Below are 10,963 nucleotides of genomic sequence, written 5' to 3'. Positions count from 1 at the left end.
ATTTGAGAGGCATTGCAGTAGATATTGTTAAGAAAGATGCGCTCTAGATAGGTTCCTCTTACTCTTTGCATTCGCACCTGCGTCTTGGCAATAGCTAGGGGAACGAGGGAGGAAGCAGCTATCTTTCACACAAAGGAGCAATTATACGCTATACTGTAATAGGTGGCGCTATGGTCAATTCCTCTGATCTAGGCCAAAAAGAGGAGCGAAAAGGGGGTCGGATCCAGCGCGATGCCCAATCGAGACGAACAAGGCCTGATCCGCAGCAGTCGCAGGGAGATAGGCTAAAAAGTAGCATATAGCAGCTTTACTATCTTATAATATTAATGTTGTCTTACTTGTTAGCACTAATCTGCAGCTATAAGCAGCAAAGGTTATGCATTATAAAAGGTACTTCTATGTAGTTTTAGTCTAGAGTTATAGTTAAGTCTTAGTAACTTTATGTACTTATTATTATAGCAGCACTACTAGTGCCTCTTTTTTTATTAAGTGTTATATGTTAGCTAACTTCTAAGCTAATACCTACGCCTTATGTGTATAGTAGAGCTATAGTCTGCATTGTAACTACTATATGTAAGGGGTAGTAGCTTTTCTTCTCCTGTATACTAGACAAATATACTGTCTTTTTTACATATTCTTCTTTTTTAATCTTATAATAAGAAAAATAAGTGCGTATAATAAAAAAAATAAAAAAGATAAGCCTTATATAAAAGTGTTATTAGTCTAGTTAGTTTAAAGCATCTTTGCGCACAGAATCTAGCTAGTCTACAGATGCTTCTATCTAGACAGAGAGGCAGTTAGTTAGGACTAATAATTAAAGAGCCTAGTTTAGTGTTTTCTTTATACATGCATTTACTAAGTTGTTTTTACTATTAATCTACTTTATCTTAGTAATTTCCTTTTTTTTATATACTTTATAAAGTAACATAATGTTAATTATAAGTTACTTTTTACTAGTAGTGCCTAGCTTAACAAAGTAATTATATAAAGACCTTAAATTTATGTAAATTACTACTAGAATTAGTAGTAGTTTAAGTGTTTATATAATTTACTATAGAGTTATACTAAAAGTAATTACATTATTAAACCCTTTAACTATTTTATATAGTTTACTAGTAAAGACACTTCTAGTTACTCTTTTACACTTAGTAGAATTCTAGTGTATAATGTTGCCTAGTATTTTAAAGCAGTTACTTTGCTTTATATAGTCCTTATTACTTAATATAATTAAGAATCCTAGCTATAAGCTAAAGTCTTTGTTATTAGTAAATAATCTATCTATAAAAATAAACAGCTTTGCATAATTAAGCTGTAATAGTAAGAAGGTAAGACTACGCTTACTGTTGTCTATCTGCTATTAGATTTATGTGTTAAGTGTGTTAATGTTATTATATAAAAGGTCTATAGTTTGTGCAGCAATAGATAGGTTAAATGCTGCCTCTAGTTAACATATAGATGTAATATATGCCTCTTTTACACGTTGCTTAACATATTATTATATAGCATTCTTGTCCTCTAGGTTAATTATATAAAGGTAGCTTACTTATCTTTTCTAAGTAAAGACTACTATGTTGTGCGTAAGTTTAATCCTTCTACTGTTAAACTTAATAAGCTGCTTTTTTGCTAGGATAGTCTTACTCTTTACACAGAACTTTGCCTTCTGTAGTTTCTTCTTTTCTCTTTACACAAAATTTTTTATTATAATGCTTAAGGTGTTATATAAATGCTTCTAGTTATTTCTAAGGCCTATGTTATGCATATAGTGCATATTCGCCTAACCTTCTAGGATATCTAGAAAGATGTCTGTGTACTAAGTTTCCTAGATATCTAGCTATTAACATAGATTAATAAAGATCCTTATTTTATCTATAAAAATGTTATATAGTTAACCTGTGTAGTTATTATCCTTTTTCTATGCTTTTTAAAATTGTATAATCTTGTCTACTAGGAGTTTTTCTTTAGCAGTTTTCCTCTAGGGTGGAAGTTTATACAGGTTGTAATGTAGTATAGATTGTGCAGGTAGTATTAGTAGTGCATACACTACTGCAGGCGGTGGTGTGTACGATTAAGAGTGTGGAGCAGGCGTTAGGTAGGGTGGCATGTATTGTTTATACAGTAATTAGTGTAGTGCTAGCTAAGGTGTAGAAGTAAGTAATGCTAGTATATTTAGTGTTAATAGCAGCATTACGTTTAGTCTGCTTCTGTGTAAAGCCTTATATAGCAATAAAGATTATGTATAAAGCTTTTCTAGTGTAATTACTTTCCTTTATGCTATATTATACAGCTTCTAGGCTTAGGTACCTTTAGTGCTTAGCTATAGTGTAATTCCTTTATCTTTTAGCACTTATATAAGCTCTCTTTTAAACGCGCAGCTAAGTGCTAAGAAGTCTTATAGTGTCTATCTTTTAAAATTCTCTATATACACACTTAAAAGGGTAGCGCTCTTTTAAGTTATTATGTGTAGATTAGTAATTATGCAACTTATGTATAATTAAGTTTATAAGCTTATTAAAGCCTTTAACATGTTAATCTTATTATTTTAGTACTCTAGGCTAGTCTTATTCTGTAGTGTTGCCTTTAATATCCCTATGTCCTTTATAAGTTGTTTATATAATAGAAATTATTCCTTGTTTTTCCTGTTATTACATAGAGTTGTTAGTTACTAATAGGATTTTATTATAATAGTATAGTTAATTACTTTTCTAGTAGATCACGCAGGTACTGCTATTGTCTAGCTGCTAGGTTGTGCAACTTTAATAGCTTTAGTGTGCGCCTCACACTATCTCCTCTTTACTTTGTACAGTAGCAGAGCTTGCTGTATAATGTAAAGGATTAATCTGCTATCTTAAGGGATAGGTAACTAAACAAAGTACCTTGTAAGGCGTAGGTGCTTTTGTCAGATATGCGCACCTACTGTCAAGACAGGAGGAATGCTTGACGAAAGCTGCCACATAGTACGAGCAATAGGCTCGAACAGTATGTTGCTGCAAATTGCAGCATTTTGCAGTATGTTGCAGCAAATTGCAGCATTTTGCAGTATGTTGCAGCAAATTGCAGCATTTTGCAGCACATTGCAGCATTTTGCAGCAAATTGCAGCATTTTGCAGCATGTTGCAGCAAATTACAGCATTTTGCAGCAAATTACAGCATTTTGCAGCAAATTACAGCATTTTGCAGCATGTTGCAGCAGTTTGCAGCAAATTGCAGCAAATTGCAGCATTTTGCAAGCTGGTCGCGCATGGGGCAAGTGCGCGAGGGACTCGGATCGGCAAAACAAAAAGCCGAGCAACACAAGTAGAGCAGAAAAAGGATCATCCTAAAAACACAATCAATCAATCATCCATACATCACATCCAAACCCATCATTCATCTCAGGAAGCCTAGAAACAGTGCTTCAATCTGACAATTAAGAGTCTCAGTGCCTCCATCGATACAAAATGGCCACCCAGCCTCCTCGAGACGCGACAGTCGTCCTTCGAGACCACACCGACTACAGAGCCTGGATGATGCAGCTGCAATCGAGATGTGTAGCGCACGGCATCTGGCCGCAAGTGGATCCTAAGTTGACCATCCAAATGATCTCCAAACCAAGAGCTCCAGAGATGCCGCTAATAGCTGAGTTTTCACCAGCCTCCAACGTCGAAACGCCTACGCACATGAACGAGCTATCGACGAGCGGTGTCAGAGCCTTTAAAGAAGCCATTGAATACTACAAGATTGAGGCTGACAAGTACAAGAGTAACAGACATGATTATGAAAGAGAGCAATTAAGCCTCTAACAGATTATTCTCTTTATCTAGTTAACAGTCAGCCCGCATCTGCAGCGTACATGCTGCTCCCTAGATTAACTACTTAGACAGTGGATTATAAACCTTAAAGCTACAGTAGGTGTTAACAACTAATTTAAACAAGAACGCGCGCGCGACTAATATAATACATCCCTAAAGCTGCTAAGAAACGCGAGCATATAGGACCTGTGGCTAGCAGAGTATGATTACGCAGCCACAGAAGCGGAGACACAAAATGTTCTAGAAACAACGCAGTTTAATGCTATTGCAAAGGACTTTCTAACTACTGTAAATAAAGTTGCCCCTTATTAGTCTATAACCTTTTAGGAAAGCAGACAGTTTGCACTAGACATAAATTAGAAAAAAATAATAAAGCGCTTCTAAGAACATATAATGTTAAATTATCTAATACATATAGAAAAGCATAAAGCTGCCTTTATAACAGATAACTTGTTATACTTTACTAAAAGTAGGAAAACCACCTAGGGCATAAACAGAGACGCCTGTAGTGCAGAAGTTGCAATGTTAAGAAAATAGAGTAGACCTTAACATTAACATTATTAAAAAGATAATAAGAAGTTATCTTTAAGCTAGAAACCTGCTAAAACAGGAGGCACTAAATGTCCTGCATGCGGACACATCTATGCACTAAAGAACTGCTTCTATGTCTATCTAGACAGAGCACTAGACTAGTAGATGCTAAATAAGAGAGTTAAAAAGCTTATAGCATTAAAGCGCAAGCACAACTTAAAACTTTAAGGCCTACTTAAAGAGCAGCGCAGACATAATTTAAAAATACTAATCCTAAAAAGTTTACATACACCTACGCTAGAGATACAAGAAGACTAACTTAAAGGCTAGAAAGTATTAAGAGTTAAGGCAACTGCATTGCTAGCTATAGTTAATTTAAACTAGAACAGATATCTACTAAGAGAATTATTTATCTTTAACTTAGGCTTAACATGCTATATTACAAACAATCTTAATTAGATCTATAACTATTGTTTACTAACACTAAAAGACTTTATCTAGTCTAGAAACTCTTGTGTATAGATTTAAAGCTATAAATTAATTACACTAAGCTTAAAAAGTAAGCATAGAACACACAGTTAAGCATATAGTCTTATACTACATAACGCTGCACTGTGCCTAGACCTGCTGTGCAACCTAGTCTTGTTCTGCCTACTGTGACAGAAAGGAATCTAGTAGGACACATAAGCAGAGCTAACTGCTTTAAAGGCCCTAGACAGGATAATAATTAGAGATTTTATAGAGATCTATAGCTAATAAGTGTTAGAGTACTATCTACTATAGAAGGGCTTATATTATACACATATAATTAACATAAGAACTAAATGTAGTCTATAAAAGGCATTAGTAGAGCTATAGCATAAGCGTCTTAGACACCCTAGACTAGCTGCACTTAAACACTTTATATAGTAAGCTAAGAGAGTGCAAATTAAAGGAATTACAACAGTTTAATATAACTTATGTAGTAAAGCTAAGATATAATAATAAATTAGCTGCGCACTATAAATTAGTAATAGTAGACTTAGTAAGAGACTATTAATTAATTTCTATACATATAAAGCACAGAGCATTATAAAAGAGCAGAGTTAAATGCTAATTACTAACAAGTATTTTAGCCTTTAGTAGGACCTCTACTTTAAAGATAATAAGCCTACTAAATTAATTATTAAAGCTCTTATAATCTTTATTCTTTTTTTAAAGAACTATTATAATATTACTGTAAAAGTTATTAAAGCTAATAATAAGATTATAACAGTAAAACTAGAGGTAGAACGCTAGCTAGCATTACATAAAATAACTGTTAAGCCTTTAGCACTAGATACACAAGCCTAGAACAAAGGAGCTAAACGCTTAGAGAGTGTAAATAAAGAAAAGTTACAGGCTATGCAACTAGATGCTAACCTACTATAAAATGTATAGCTATATATTACTAGAGCAGGCGTATACCTATACTATTAGACGCTAAACTATGCTAACAACTAGAAGACACTATACAAGATTTTTTTTACACAAGTAGCTTTAAATAATAGAGTTATTATATTAATTTAAAAGCTAAGCTTTACACATCTAAAAGCCTATAGCTATAAAGCATTTGTAATAACTAATAACACACATTAGAATAAATCTAAGCTATAAAGGCTAGACCTAAAGGCGTAGATTAGATATCTAGTTAGGTACTAATTATTAAACATCTACTGCGTATAGATACTACTGCTAGTAAAAGTAATCTGTACACATAATATTATTTTTAATAAACACTTAATTTTTAGCAGTAAGCCTAAAGACCTAATAGATAACTTTATACACAACATTGTAAAGAAAATTACTACATACATTAGAATAATTAAGCTTCTAACACTTAGTTATTAGCTAGAGATAAAGTTATTTTATAAAGACAACACTACAGATAATACATTAAATCTTAATAAAGTAGACCTACTAGGCTACTATTAAAGAAGAAAGATTAGAGATAACTATTTGTCTTCTCTAAATACTCTGCTACTTGCAGCATTGCTTATGTAGTTAATAGCTAGAGTAGCACTAAAGCTAAGCTAAATAGGGTTGTTAAAGACTGTACTATAGGCTACAGCCTTTATAGCTAGCATAAAATTTAGAAGTGTAAGAAAGTATAGCAGTAAGACACTAGATAAAGCAGCATTAATAAAAATGCTATTTAAAAAGAAAACACTTTATAGAAGCTAGCTACTACCTTTACTATTAACTTAAAAGCAACTAAAAGAGCACCCTCTACATAAGATGTTTAAGGCAGCAGAAAGAACGCACCTAGACAGTTAGTAGATAATAAAATCTTAGATAGAGGTCTAGATAAAGCTAATTAAGGCAGCTAGACTGCAGATCCTAGATTGTATGTAGGTGTACACCTATAAGCTTAATAAGCACTATAGATTGCAAAGATGTAAAGTGTAACTAGTAGTCTACAGCAACTAATAAAGAAACATTACTACACAAGATACCTACACTGCCACCCTAGCAAGACGCTTATTTTAAATGCTAATAGTAATATCTGCACGCTTTAATTTAGAGCTTAAATAATATAATATAACTAACACATTTATACATGCAGTAATTAACTGCGATATCTACATGCAGATGCTAAGAGGCTATTAGAAACTAGGTACAATACTAAAGCTTTAAAAAGCACTATACAGCCTGTAAATTTCTTCTCTACTCTAGCAACACTATTTTATAATAACCTTTAAAAGCCTTAGGTTCTTAGCTGTCCTACATAAACCCTACTATATAACTAAAGCTAGAATATTTATTTTCTTTTACGTAGACAACCTTATTATTGTGTACAGAAAAGGCTCTAAAGCAGATGCACAGCGTGTAGTAGACTAGTTACAAGAGAAGTATACCCTAACAGGAGGCAAGGACCTATAATAGTTTCTAGGAGTTAAGATTATTAAAGATTAATAGCAACAAATAATTTAGCTGTTACAGGCCTTATATATTAACAAGATAGCTAGGCTAGCTAACAGAAAGGACCTGCAGCACGCTACACCTATAAGTAGGATTAAACTTATGCTGCAATCTAGTTTTGCAACCTTATTAGAAGTAAATTAATATTAGCAGAAGATTAGATCTCTGCTCTTCGCAGCAGTTACTATAAGACTAGACATTGCCTTTGCCACATCACGCCTTGCACAGTTTCTCACAAATCCCGCATCTGACCATCAGGATGCAGCTGATCGAGTCATCCTGTACCTACATGCGACACGGACGTACGCCCTCTAATTAGGAGGAGAAGACTACCTTATAGTAGCAAGCAATGCGTCATTTATAGACAATACACTAGATAGGAAGAGCTCTTAGGGCTATGTTATTTAACTATTTAGCAGATAAATTGCATAGTAAGTAAACAAACAAGATATAGTCACAATGTTAATAACAGAAGCAGAATTACTTGCACTGTCCTAAGTTGCTAAGGAAGCTATGTTTATAAGAATGCTTCTTAACAAACTACAGGTTAAGCTGCCTAAGTTAACTATTACAATCTAGTGCAACAACAAGCAGACAATCCGACTGGTAAACAAAGAGATATCTCGACTTCAAACCAAGCTCCGACATGTCAACATCCATAACCACTGGCTCCGACAGGAAGTCTCTCGACAAACGATCAAGGTTGTCTATGTCCCCTCCAGCGAGATGCTTGCGGACGGACTCACCAAAGCGCTTCCAGCCAGCAAATGGCCAAGCTTTCTTCAGCAAATTCGGCTAGTTGACGTCAGGGAGAGGATAGTCAGTCAGGAAGCGGATATGGAAGAGATTGAAGCAAGAATGGAAGCCCTGGAAGCATACTAAGGTTGCGCAATTTGGGACCAGCTTGAAGCATGTCCAAGCTGAGGGGGTGTGTCAGATATGCGCACCTACTGTCAAGACAGGAGGAATGCTTGACGAAAGCTGCCACATAGTACGAGCAATAGGCTCGAACAGTATGTTGCTGCAAATTGCAGCATTTTGCAGTATGTTGCAGCAAATTGCAGCATTTTGCAGTATGTTGCAGCAAATTGCAGCATTTTGCAGCACATTGCAGCATTTTGCAGCAAATTGCAGCATTTTGCAGCATGTTGCAGCAAATTACAGCATTTTGCAGCAAATTACAGCATTTTGCAGCAAATTACAGCATTTTGCAGCAAATTACAGCATTTTGCAGCAAATTGCAGCATTTTGCAGCATGTTGCAGCAGTTTGCAGCAAATTGCAGCAAATTGCAGCATTTTGCAAGCTGGTCGCGCATGGGGCAAGTGCGCGAGGGACTCGGATCGGCAAAACAAAAAGCCGAGCAACACAAGTAGAGCAGAAAAAGGATCATCCCAAAAACACAATCAATCAATCATCCATACATCACATCCAAACCCATCATTCATCTCAGGAAGCCTAGAAACAGTGCTTCAATCTGACAGCTTTGTTGTTACTCTTCCTAAGAGATAGGTAATAAAACAAAGTGCCTTACAGGGCGTAGGGTTAATTGCTTGTGCAGTGGATCGCGCGGGTACTGCTGTTGTCTAGCTGCTAGGTCGTGCAGCTTTAATGGCTTTAGTGTGCGTCTCGCACTATCTCCTCTTTGCTTTGTACAGTAGCAGAGCTTGCTGTACAATGCAAAGGATTAATCTGCTATCCTAAGGGATAGGTAACTAAACAAAGTACCTTGCAAGGCGTGGGTACTCTGCTGTCACTCTTCCTAAGGGATAGGTAACAAAACAAAGTACCTTACAGGGCGTAGGTACTCTATTGTCACTTTTGCTAATTTGCAGTTAATTAAATTAACCACTAATTAGTGTTAAATAGGCTCTAACAGCTAGCTGCTTATAGTATAAGCACTTAAGTAGCAAGAGTAAGAGTGGTGTACAGTATGCACAGCGTACAAGGTAGGTAAGGTGAGGGCAACATGTTTCTAGTTCTATTGCTCTTGTCTTTCCTCTGTACAAAGGAAAAGGGGGATATCTAGATGTTCGCGCACAGAGGTTCGCGCACGAGCATCATGTGACATAGATACGTGATCCTGCTCGTGCGCGATCGTTCGTATCCAGGCCGCGACGCTGCTGCTGCGTACGGACAGGCAAAGACCTATAATAGTTCTTAGGAGTTAAGATTATTAAAGATTAATAGTAACAAATAATTTAGCTATTATAGGCCTTATATATTAATAAGATAGCTAGGCTAGCTAACAGAAAGGACCTACAGCATGCTACACCTATAAGTAGGATTAAACTTATCCTATAATCTAGTTTTATAACTCTATTAGAGGTAAATTAATATTAGTAGAAGATTAGATCTCTGCTCTTTGCAGCAGTTACTATAAGACTAGACATTGCCTTTACTACATCACGCCTTACACAGTTTCTCACAAATCCCGCATCTAACTATTAGGATGCAGCTAATTAAGTTATCCTGTACCTACATGTGATACAGACGTACGCACTTTAATTAAAAGGAGAAGACTACCTTATAGTAGCAAGCAATACATTATTTATAGATAATACACTAGATAAAAAAAGCTTTTAAGGCTATATTATTTAACTATTTAGCAGATAAATTATATAGTAAGTAAATAAATAAGATAGAGTTATAATGTTAATAATAGAAGCAGAATTACTTACACTGTTCTAAGTTGCTAAGAAAGCTATGTTTATAAGAATGCTTTTTAATAAACTATAAGTTAAGCTGCCTAATTTAACTATTATAATTTAGTGCAACAACAAGCAGACAATCTAACTAGTAAACAAAGAGATATCTTAACTTTAAACTAAGCTCTAACATGTTAACATCTATAACTACTAGCTCTAACAGGAAGTTTCTTAACAAACAATTAAGGTTGTCTATGTCCCCTTTAGTAAGATGCTTACAGACAGACTCACTAAAGCGCTTCTAGCTAGCAAATAGCTAAGCTTTCTTTAGCAAATTCAGCTAGTTGACGTCAGGGAGAGGATAGTTAGTTAGAAAGCAGATATAGAAGAGATTAAAGCAAGAATAGAAGCCCTAGAAGCATACTAAGGTTGCGCAATTAGGAACCAGCTTAAAGCATGTCTAAGCTGAGGGGGTGTGTCAGATATGCGCACCTACTGTCAAGACAGGAGGAACGCTTAACAAAAGCTGCTACATAGTATGAGCAATAAGCTTGAACAGTATGTTGCAGCAAATTGCAGCATTTTGCAGCATTTTGCAGCATGTTGCAGCATTTTACAGCATGTTGCAGCAAATTGCAGCATGTTGCAAGCTGGTCGCGCATAGAGCAAGTGCGCGAGGGACTCAGATCAGCAAAACAAAAAGCCGAGCAACACAAGTAGAGCAGAAAAAGGATTAATAAATTAACACAATTAATACAATCAATTAATCATCCCATACATCATATCCAAACCCATCATTCATCTCAGGAAGCCTAGAAACAGTGCTTCAATCTGACAACATAAGAGCAATCACAATGTCCCTAGCCTACTATCTAGCTTAACAACTAGCAGCCTAGATCTTCTAACATTTTGCAGGCTCCCTAATAGAGCTAGTCTAAGACAGCTTCTAGATCCTTAGAGTTCTTAGACAACAGCTAGTTAAGCTGCAGACATAAGAGCAATTATAATATCCCTAGCCTACTATCTAGCTTAACAACTAGCAGCCTAGATCTTCTAA

This window comes from Lindgomyces ingoldianus, assembly GCF_010093535.1.
Source record: "Lindgomyces ingoldianus strain ATCC 200398 unplaced genomic scaffold BDR25scaffold_5, whole genome shotgun sequence".
In the NCBI taxonomy this organism is placed as follows: domain Eukaryota; kingdom Fungi; phylum Ascomycota; class Dothideomycetes; order Pleosporales; family Lindgomycetaceae; genus Lindgomyces; species Lindgomyces ingoldianus.
The sequence above is the reverse complement of the archived record's forward strand: the minus strand, read 5'-3'. Positions refer to the sequence as shown.